At 38.8% G+C, this 11925-nt stretch overlaps 1 long non-coding RNA gene across 1 annotated transcript; it reads left to right on the top strand.

Moving 5' to 3' along the window:
* The first annotated feature begins 4093 nt into the window (after nt 1-4093).
* Nucleotides 4094-7478, top strand: LOC127644579 (uncharacterized). Its single transcript, XR_007970684.1, has 7 exons — nt 4094-4217; nt 4313-4378; nt 5171-5648; nt 5756-5845; nt 5962-6155; nt 6337-6470; nt 6577-7478. It is a non-coding gene; the product is annotated as an uncharacterized LOC127644579 (long non-coding RNA).
* The last annotated feature ends 4447 nt before the right edge of the window (nt 7479-11925 follow it).

The following is an 11925-nucleotide window of genomic DNA, read 5'->3' as shown; positions in this document are numbered from 1 at the left end:
AATAACTGCCAAATGTGTTTGAAATAAACAGGAATGTTTGATTTATTCTGAAGAAGTTATTTTGAGTAAGTACCATCTTAACGTGTTACTAAAACATTTTTTTGTACTATAACTTTTACCCCAGGTGTGTGGTAAAAGGCTCCCTCACCACCTTTTTTTTTTTAAACTATTTTAAACTAAACAACCTTCCATTATTATTTATTTTCACAAAACCTTTGTTGCTCCATCAATATTCAGTAAATATATATATTTAACTTAAAAGCTAAATTTCTTTAAGCGTTGCCTTTAGCCCTATTGTACCCTGTGCCATAGACATAATAATATAATAGTAGTAATACAAATATTAAGACTATGGATGGCTTAATACGTACGACCCCCCTCACTGACTATGGTTCGTACGACCCCCCTCACTGCCAAAGGTCCAGAATGTAAAACTCTACCGCACGCATTATGATAGATACATAATTTTTTTTTTATATATATATTTTTCTTTTATTAGAATAGCTTATCTTGAAATGCTGTAAAAATAAATATTATTTTAAAGTACTTTATGATATGTTGCCATACGGCAACAACATACAATAGTGGAAATAAATTGGAATAAGTGTTTGAGTAAGTGTACTTACAGTTAATATTTTTCCTCAGAAATGTAATCTGTGTACTCAGTTGGTGCATTATAAGCTTTAACACTGTATTTACATACTACACCATAAACATACATTTCAACAACTTGGGATTTTATTCATTTTTTCAGAGGTGAGGCACAGGTACACCTCTTATTTGGTGCACTTCACCCTAACTGTACCCTTACAGCCAAAATACTTACACCTGCCCTTTTGAGACACAATGTATTGTGTGTGTGTCCTGCTAAATAATGTGACATCTGTGCTACCTGTATTCATATCTAATCAGAAGGTGCCGTTTAAATTCAATGTATCCATTATACAAATGCCATGCGGTCCTTAACATACGACTAACCAACATTATATCACTAGAATTAATGCTGTTATTGTTTGAACAGCTTAACAGTTTCCTGCTAGCTTGCTAAATTATTGCAGTGATGTCATTCCACTTCTGCGCAGTGTTGCCGATTGCCAACACAGACATTTGATCGATTTACCAAAACATAATTTCATAAAAACTTTGAGTGATGAATATGTCATCATAGCTTACCTGACGTGATGTTTAAATTTTTTTTTTACTGAGGTGAAATCGGCTGGTCTTTCTTTCTTATTGACGTTTTAGTCAGCTTTCAGCAACTTTGAATTAAAGACCGCAGGTTGTCAGAAATCGCGCCACAGAAAAATACTGCATGTCATGTGACTTAACCAAAGCACATCGTTGGCTATACCAAAGTCTTCTCTTTCACTCCAAACAATCTAGCATTTTTTTTTTTATTAAAGAGACAGTGGCAAGAAAATGAACACAAAGGCAATGTTGCAATATGGCTACACTGTGCGGTAGAGGGTTAAGTCGGACATTCGGTTTTGTAGATGTAAGGGACAGTCTGAAAACTCCACTCACTACACTAAAACATAGCAGATAACTCATTCATTCAATTCACGTGCAAGTTATACATGAAAAAACAACAACTGTAAAGTACAGTTTCACATACAAAATGTTCTTATAACTTCCCCGAGGACAGACAGACATACTGCATATGAAACTGGCCCTTAACACTTGCTTATTATTATTATTAACAATTATTAATTAAATTAATAATTGTTAATAATAATAATAATAAGCAAGTGTTAAGGGCCAGTTTCATATGCGGTATGTCTGTTAATAATAATAATTAAATTATTATTGTTTAGCCAGAAGGGAACTGGCCCCCACAGTGAGCCTGGTACCTCCCAAAAGTAATCAATTATTTTAGAAAGATATTCACAAAAATTATGTTCTCTTATTTTAACCTTTCGCACATAATTTTTAATGATTTAACTAATCCCCCAGCGTGAATTTTAAACTCCAGTGTGACGCACCAAGCTTGTCACGTGAAACTCTGGGCAGTCACATAACGGTTCAACGCTGTCTTGTCACGCTTAAGAGCTGGTGGACAGAGTATAGGTAAGCGTTTCGCTTTTTTCTTCACTTTAAACCCTTCCTCGTTGGTTTAAAACATGTATAAACTATAATAAATGTTGTAACCAATGGTTTATATTGACATTTATTTATTTATTTTCTCGGGCTTTGAATTTCACTCCCACGTGCAACTTTTCTGCCAACGCATTAGGCTACAGGATTGCTACTGGTGAGTAAATTTTTAGTCTTTTTAGATTGAGAATTGTTGAAAATGATTTGCAAACACGTGTAGACCATGATAAATGCATTAATAATATGTTTATGATATGTATTTATCGTAGTTTGATGTAATTTACTTAATAGCTTGTGCTGTTCGCTGCTTGTGTAATGTTGTGGGCATATTGCACATATCTAATGTTTTATAATGTTCACTTTGATTAAAAGCTGTTGTGTGAGGTATAGTCTATACTAATGCTAATATTAGGAATGGGTTGCAGTTGAAAGTAGCATGATATGTAATTTATCAGCAATATACTCTAATGCAAAGGCAAAATACACATTTTACAAAATTGAGTTATGACTGTGTAACGGGGGTTAAGATGGGCAAGGAGGAGGCGAGAACCGGCTTGACAATATAAATAATAATTTAATGAAAACCTAAACCAAAACACACAAACATAAACACACATGACGGACATGCCCGTAATTCTGTCTTTCTCCAACCGTCTTCACCGGCCACCTTTATCCCTGGCGCGCCCAAACAGGCAGATTGGGGACCGGGCGTGCGACATTCTAGCCCAGCCCCGCCCCCCCTCCGCTCCACACTCCTCCCGGTGTTACCTCAGGCCGGGGTGCCACCGGCATGACATACAACCCCCTCTTTCCCTGGGGAGGGGCGTGCTTTGCCTTCCTCGACCTGGGAGGAGACAGGAGAAAAAAGAATAAAAAACTAAATAGGCAAGGGAAAAGTCCAACACGGTGCGACAGAGCGAGAGAGGAGAGAGAGAAGAAGCTCACTCACCGGTTCTCTGACGTGCCGTCGCGTGGTGCTCGAGCACTCCTCCACACTCTTCGGCGGATGTAAGCCGCTCCTCCCCTGGCGGCCCGGAGTCAAACCTTCAACCCTCAGTGGACAGAACGCCCATCCGCTATTCTGGCGGCACATGGGAACATTCCTCCGCCCCTGGCAGCAGCCCGACCGCTCCAGGCGATCGGGGAGTTACTTCCCTCCTCCCCTCGCGGACGGTGGTCTTCCCTCGACCCCTCTGCATTTCTGGGGGATGGCAGGGCACTCCTCCGCCCCTGGCAGCGGCTCCATCGCTCCAGGTGGTCGGGGAATCCAGTCCCCACTCACACCGAGGACGACGGCCGTTCCCCACGTCCGGGCGGTCGGGGTACTCCGTCACCCGGCAGATGGCAGCGGCGCTCCCCGGGTGAACGGCAGTGTCAAGGACTCTGCAACAGGCATTTCCTCCTTCCCGGGTTTTCGGCACCAATGTAAGGGGGTTGAGATGGGCAAGGAGGAGGCAAGAACGGTTGTCAATATAAATAATAATTTAATGAAAACTTAACCAAAACACACAAACATAAACATACATGACGGACATGCCCGTAATTCTCTATCTCTCGAATCGTCGTCACCGGCCGCCTTTATCCCTCGCGCGCCCCATTAGGCCAATTGGGGACCAGGCGTGCGACATTCTAGCCCGGCCCCACCCCCCACCGCTCCACAGACTGAAAGTCTCTGATTATGATCTGTCTTGTGCATACAGAATACAAAACATGTATCTTTGCTCTGTGAGAGTTAAAATTTTTTATTTTATTTAATTTAATTTATTGATCTATGCTTTTTATATACATTTGTTTATAGACAATACAACTTTTTTTTATAAATATCAATATAATGATTAACAATATAAATTTTTTAACAATGTTAAAAATGCTAAACAGCATTCATAACATTCAAATACATTGCATTTGTGGTAAACAAAAGCCCACAATGCACACACACATTTAATAGATTATAAACCAATTTCAAGGAAAAAAATACACCATTTACAATACATTACAATGGAACTGTAACCATAACTAACATTTGCTTATTTTATTTCACAGTTCTCAGTAATGCTTCAGTGCGTGGTACTCAAAACATGGGCTAACACAAATGGGATTGTTGCACAGCTCTCATGTACTCTGTGAGTATCTTACTACTTTACTACTCTGCTTCCTCTTTGCTCATTTTGCAGTTGATCATGGTCATTCATATCCTATTTGCCCCCCTGAACCACAGGCCCTGTAACGTTTCTAGGAGAATGTGGAACTGGTATACCAGTATCCTTCCTCACATAAGGCGGTGGTAAGTAGGGCTGCACAATTAATCTAAATAAAATCGAAATCACGATATGACCTTGTGCAATTATTACTGCGATTTAGGGCTGCGATTTAATTAAATAAATATTCTGCTTACTTCAAAGTTTATTTGCGCTGCTCGGTTAAGTCTAGATTAAGTTGAAAATCATTGTTACAGTGTTTTCAGAACGGTTCCGTGCTCCACAACTCCATCTCATGCTTATGGGTCTTTTCCACTGCACGGTACAACTCGAGACTGCTCGCTTTTTGGGGGTTTTCCACTGTGGATAGTACCTGGTACTTTTTTAGTACCACCTTTGTCGAGTTTCCAAGCGAGCCGAGCCGATACTAAATGTGATGTCAAAATCCTGCAGATCACTGATTGGTCAGAGAGAATCGTCACTACCAGCGTCAAAGATTTCCGACACGGAACATCAGCCCACTAGTTTTAAAGTTAGCAACAGCGATAGCAGTATCATTTGTTCACATTGACTTTCAAATGGTAAAAAGTAATGGCTGTGCGCAAAACCACGCCGTGGTCAATAAACAAGGTGCAAATGTTCCTCTCGTTATGCGAAACGGAAAAGTCTTTCAGGAAGTGTCTCAGCTGTTGTCCACACATGGCTACCACCGGACCAGACCTACCAACAGTGTAGGGAAAAGTAAAAAAGAAATAAAAACTTAAGTGGCTACATTTATTAGCCCTATAAATCAATTAAACAATTTAACCATTTGATATTATGACATCACAAAAAATTTGAAATGTTCTTAAAAATTGAGGCGCCTCTGCTTTGTCCAGCGAGTGCTGGATTGGCAGACCTTGCAGTGCCGCCTGGTCCTGCTGCCCTGGGAAGCTGTCTGAGGGACTTCGGAGGGGAAATGCCTAGCTGGCAGACGCAGTGGAGTGTCCAATGCAGGGCGGCCTGCTTTGGATGGACACCGAGGTGTACTCTTCCAGCAGTCCTCTCATCAGGTTCATCCTGAATTGCAGGGATGTGATGACTTTTCCTATTGATAGCAGAGCACATGGGTAGGAAGTGAGGAGGAGTGTGGAATATGACAGCGTGGTCATTATTGTTTTTTGTTAATATTAGTTAATTTAAGTTTAAATGCATTGAGTTTACATGAAAAACAAAAAATATTAAAATGATTAAAATAAACTATTTATTTGTTTATTTATATGTAAATTATATGTTGTTTTTAATCTGATGTGCACATTTCTCACCCGTAAGTTGGTGGTGGACAATGTGGCTGTTCAGTACTGCAGTGTCAAGGAGGTAAAAGAAGACTTTCTTGTACCATTTGCTGGTTTTTCTGGTACAATCAAAAAGCCTTTCATCTTGTCAGCCTTGTCCACTGCTCCCATCTTTTTGTTATATTCCAGCACACAGAGAGTCTTCATCTTTCTTTCTTTGGTGATGTGATCAACCTTTCCGGTGGCTGATATGGTGGATGGATGGACCGTGGTAAGAAGGTGAACATCCGTCTTGTCATGCCATTTCACTGCTAGTTGTGTTCCATTTTCTCTACATTCAACCTTTGTCATTTTGCTGGTGAATGTTGGCATTCCCTTCCTGTTGGCTCGTACAGCTCCTGCGTCCAGAGGCAGGAGGTGCTGGAACAGTGTGGGACTACTGTACCAGTTGTCCACGAACAGGATGTGACCCTTTTTCAAGTATGGGGCCAGTAATGTCATGACAACGGACCCAGAGATTCCAAGGCCTTCATAGTGCTGGATGTCAGTGGTGGATCCTGTATATATGATAATGTTCTGCACGTAACCGGTAAGCACATCATATAACACAAAAAAATTTACTCCAAATCTGTGGCATTTAGTTGGTATGAACTGGCGAAATGACAGCCTACCCTTGAATTTCATCAACGACTCATCGACACACTGTAGGGCACAAAGATGTTACGAAAGGATGACGTGAAAGCAGTGAAAATGTTTCTGATTTTTTGCAGGGGGTCGTTGATGTTTGCCATCGCATTGTTTGAGAAGTGTAGGCAGCGGAGGAGCAGAAGGAAGCAGTCCTGGGAAAACAAAGTCCCGAAAAATGGTGTCAGGAGCATGGGATCTGTACTCCAATAATCACGAAGTGAGTTTTTTTTTCACAATTCCCATTAGCAGCACTGCCAACAGGAATGTGTACATTTCGTGAGCATTTGTTGAAACCCACTTTGCAATCTTGCCTTTCACTTCAGGTGGTGTTTTCTCCTGCAGCTCTAAGGCATAGCGGTTTGTTTCCTCAACAATTTCCTCAGTAAGGAACATCTTAAAACACTGGACTTCATTGGGTGATTCTGGAGGGTTTTGCTCGCCGCAAGTCCGGTCATCAAAGGCAACCCCAGGTCCAGGAGGGGTAAAATTACTGGTAGAACTCCAGCAGGAAGAGCTTACCTCCTCCACCTCCCTTGGTGTTGTGTGTACAGCAGTTGCTGAAGCATCTTCATCCTCAGCATCAAGGGCTTGGAGGTTGGGGGGCATCTCCTCATCTGTGTCACTTCCCTCATTGTCAAAATTTCCCTCTTCCTCATCAGAATTAAAAAATATTTCTCTGATCTCCTCACCTGTAATTGCAATGGTCTAAATAAAACTGTAAATATATCAAATTAACTCAATTTAACTGTGTGTGTGTAAAGTATATGATGAGCTCCGATACGAGTCTGAGGTAAAAGTGATGTGCCTGTGATGTCACTTGTCACTGGGGGGAAGGGAAGACTAGTGATAGGCTATGGTCATAGCCATTATGTTTTTTTTTTTTTTTTTTTAAATTGCCTGTCTGAAAAAAAATTATATATATTTACACAGATTCACAATTAAAAGTAATTAACAACATATGTTTCATGTGAATAAAGCATTGCATTTGAAATGTGATTGTTTTTCTCGCTGTTGGAAAATTGTATTCCAATACTTCTGTTTATTTGAATACAATCGAGCAGCTGTTTTAGACATAAATGACAAGCATTCCATCAGTCACTCTTTCTATAGCAATAGCAGCTATACAGCAACGCGAAAGCAGATTTGGTGAGTTTATCGTCTACTGTGCTGCTGTTATACGCGTGTGTGGATATGGACAGTAAACTTATATGGTAAGTATTCTGTTTGTTTGAATGCATACAACGTAAAATTAAAATTTTCATGTGATTTAAAAAGACTGTTCGAGCAGCTGTTTTAAACATTATGTACTTAGCCAGTCTCTATGTTGCAACTAAACCATAGCCTACAGCAGCTGATATGGTGAGTTTTAGTCTTGTGTTAGTTTGAATGCCAGTAACAAACATGTGGCTGGAAAGATTGTTCAAGCAGCTTTTTTAGGCATGTAAATGGCATTGCTTAGCCAATCCCCTCTGTAGCATCAGCAGCTAAATGGTGGGAATGCAGATTTGAATTTTAAAATTTGCCAGTTGATGACGTCAGACACGAATGTTCTAATCAAACCGGTTTGATGGTACTCCCCAGGGACCACTCTGGAATGATCAAACCAGTGTGATGGTACGTGTGAAAGGGTTAAAGGCTGTGGTAACTTCCCAGAGGAAGTATATCAATTATATAAGTAGGCCTACAGTAATCTTTTTTAATAAAAAATATTTTACAGAAAAAAATCCCTTCTATCAAAAGTCCTTCTATCCTCTAAAATTGATTACTGTACTTATTATAATTTATCATATTGTAATAATCTCACCTGTAGTATGTCTGTCTGTCTTCTGGGAAGTTATTAGAACATTCTGAATATGAACATTTATTTTAACTTTTTTTTTTTTATGTATAACTTGCACGTGAATTGAATGAATGAGTGGACATCTCCTATGTTTTAGCATAGTGAGTGAAGTTTTCATACGGTCCCTTACATCTGCGAAACCGAATGTCAAACGTCAAACTGTACCGCACTAAATCAGTCGACGACATCCAGCTGGATAGTGAGTATGGCGCGAAAACAGCAGGAAGAGAAAGCAGGCAGCAGCGTCATTGTCGCAGAATATTGAACATATGTTCAAAAAGACTGCCAAACAGGGTACGGTTGTTATACTTGATAAGCAATTTGACAACATTGTATTTTCAGTGCATCAAAAAGCGTGCTCCTTAAAATACCAGCAGACAAGCTAATCCAGCACAAATTAGTGCATACAAAGTCACCAAAATGAAGTATTTGAACCTCATAATTAAATACAAAATGAGGGGGAAAACTGCAAAAAAGGTCCACTTTTTGAAAAAAGAACCCCCCATTTCCACTAGGCTGGCTACGGACCTGCAATTAGTCTATAACTAAAACTGCAATTGATATAATAAAATTAAGCAGACTTCTAATTACCGTTATACAGTATAGTGTATGTTTTAATATGAATAATTTCATTATGTCAAAATACTCATTTAAAGCAAACTACAGAATACATTACTATATTGTAATAGATTTTGTTTTAAATTCTTGGGCTGTCAATTAAAAAAAAAAGATGAATAAGGGATTAAACAACAGCTGATAACAGGAGTGAATTTATTGACCAACATAGTAAATAAACAAAAAGGAAAGAGTATTTCATTTTCATTCACTGCGTAACTTTTGGCCCTCTAGCAGTTGAAACATAGAAATGCAAGTTACATGCGGAGGAACATTGTTTTGGTAATTACGTCAGTTGGGCTTTGGCCGATGTTGTTTCGTGTTTTATTACGGGCTCTGTCGCTTTCCCTTTTTGCTTGCAGATTCTTTTCAGTGTAAGGTTTCTTTATTTTGAAAACAGGAGATTCCCGAGAGGGGAAATCACACTTAATGTCTTCAATTATTTATACAGTATATTCCAGTCTTTTTCTCTCTGCTGTAGTTTCTCTCAGCCCTGCAGTCTCAGGATAACCCATACATTAAAGTACAGAGCGCAAGCACTGTTAAACAGCTGCCATTTATACGCGCATAAACAAAACACAGCGATTCTGTCGATGGCAGCTAACAAAACATTGTCGGATGATAAAAAAAAATCAGTGGTGGATAATCTATTTGCTTAAAAACAGCAAACACAAAACAAGTTAAACTGGTAGCATTCATGTTTCACAGGCGCGAGACGCTGCAGCTTTGCCATGGCTACACTTGTCAATCATCGCAATTGCGGGAGTCAGTCCTGTATTCCGTACACACATGGAACGATGATTTAGGGAATGCACTCTCACATTTAAATACGGTTGTCACTTCCGAAGCTTTGTAGAGTGTACTTGACCTAACACACGCTGTATTAGCCAGACCTTCTTTTCTTTATTTACAGATATGACGTAAACTCGCAAGGATGAATGATGGAAGTATGCAATTTCCCACCAAATCCGTCCGACAGTTCTAAAATATAAATCATTATTTAGGCTTAACATAGTGAATCAGGGTGAGGCAAAAATATGGTTTGGAAGACGGATTGTTGTGGTACTTGCTCATTAATTACATTCTGTTCATTTCTAACCAAAAAAATCTTAGATAGTGTAGCTTCTAAGACATGGACTTTATTGTGCTTTCATCAGGCCTAAAGTGATCACCCATTTACAATTAGGCCGTATCGCCCAAGCTACACATGCCTCTGGGTTTTTTCATCTTTAAATGAGGACAAACATTCAGACATTAATATAATTTCAATTAAACCCAGAATATTAACATACACTCCAATAAACTAATACAACAACAAAACAAAATGGGCTTGCCACCAATCAGGGAAAGGCAAAAAGATGGTTTGGAAGACGGATTGTTGGTGTACTTGTTGGTGTAGTCTTTTCTCATGTTTAACATCTTTCTCTGAGTGTATATTGGCATATTGGTAATTAACAATATACCTCAAACGCTGTTGATTAAGCTTAACTTGTATTAAACCCATAACAAAAACATGAAAAAAAAACAAAAATCAACTTAAATGTGCTTTCAAAATGGGTCCATAACAGGGAAAGTAAAGACTAATGGCAAGTAATGATGCAAGAGCATTGCATTTAGAATTATCCATCAATGTTTCAGAAATTCTGTAAATGGCGAAAAATATTGAGTTCCGAAAAAATAAAAATAAGGTCCAACAATAATGGACTTTCAAGGAGGGACCTACAGGTGGAAATTCAATATGAATTAATTGTGGCCAGTAAATTGCAGCTGATTTAGCAACTGATTCACTAAAAGATCTGTGCCCTCCAAATCTTTGCTGAATGCAATTTGCACATGTAGCACACGTGTCAAATAATATTGCACTTGTTACTAGTATTAACCATAGGCCAGTAGGTTCGACTATGGAGGTGTAATGAAGACAACACTGGTTAAATGGTAAAGTAAATCTTTGTATTTAAACAAACTATTAGAAATAATTGTTGATATTAAAAAATAAAAATAAAAATAAAATCAACAAATTGTGAGTTTTTTCTCGATATCAAACCACAGTTATATGGATTCAATTCAATTCACAATCAATTAACAATTTCACTTGACTCAGTTGTTTGTTCGATTAGTTGGGTGCACCCTCTAGGCTATAAGGATATCCTAGAATACTACACTTTCAATATCAATATCAAATACGACCCCATAAACATTTACAAATGGTCACAATTGTAAATTGACAGCTCACTGAATCACATGCAAAAATAACTCATCCGAATTGAACAAGATGCATACAACAGTTCAGAGAAAACAGTTAAATGAATCAGTTCAAAAGACTTGTTTGAACTAATCAGTTCAAAAGGGTTGAATTCGAAAAGTTCAGTTCAAGTTCGTTAGAGGATCCGATTCAAAAGATCCGATTCAAAAGACTCGGTTCACTGATTCAGTTCGAGAATCCAAAGTTCCTTAGAACCATGGAAAAATGATTCTATAGTCCAAAGGGAAAAAAATCGGTTGTGCAGGGAAATAAAATACTCTGAGCAGTCTTGCAAAAACGAAACTCAGTCCTGTTTAAAAAACTAGCAGGCAATCAGAACTCTCCTACCCAATTCCACAGGTGTTCGTTTGAAACTCAAATCTTGCATCGTTCAATGTTCATCTCGCTGGGAAGGCTCGCCATCTTGGGTTGTCACGCTGAAATGAACGCAGTTCCAGCATAGTACAAAAAAACCCGACCAAATCCAAAGAACATAGATTATATAAATGTCTCTTTTTCAATCATCTCTGACGATCTTAACTCTTACAATCAAAGTTATGCTGCTGCTCAGTCTCACAGTAACGCAGATAAGTAAAATGGCTTCCCCATACAGCAACTAACGTGGTGGGGCGGGACATCAACATAAATCTCACGCAATTGGACAATCATTAAGATGTCAATCATCACACTGACATGCATTTCTTTTTCCGATTTTTTATAATTTTTCTTACACTCTTTACTAATTTCTGGTTAGTTTTAACAACTCTTTATTTAATTCCTTTTTAGAATTCATTCAGTAAAATTATACAGGGTTACATTCTCCCTCTTAAAGATAAGCAAGTCTCTTTGCGTTTTGTCCTTTACTTGACCCTTCAGTAACTCTAGGGCAGCACTCAATCAGTTATAGGTAAATCAGCAAGACTCATTGAATTAACCACTGCCTCACTCAATGACTGGAACAAGTTTTGGACTACT

The sequence above is a fragment of the Xyrauchen texanus genome, chromosome 6 (assembly GCF_025860055.1).
Source record: "Xyrauchen texanus isolate HMW12.3.18 chromosome 6, RBS_HiC_50CHRs, whole genome shotgun sequence".
In the NCBI taxonomy this organism is placed as follows: Eukaryota; Metazoa; Chordata; class Actinopteri; order Cypriniformes; family Catostomidae; genus Xyrauchen; species Xyrauchen texanus.
Note: the sequence above shows the minus strand (reverse complement) of the source record. Positions and strands in the feature narration are given on the sequence as shown.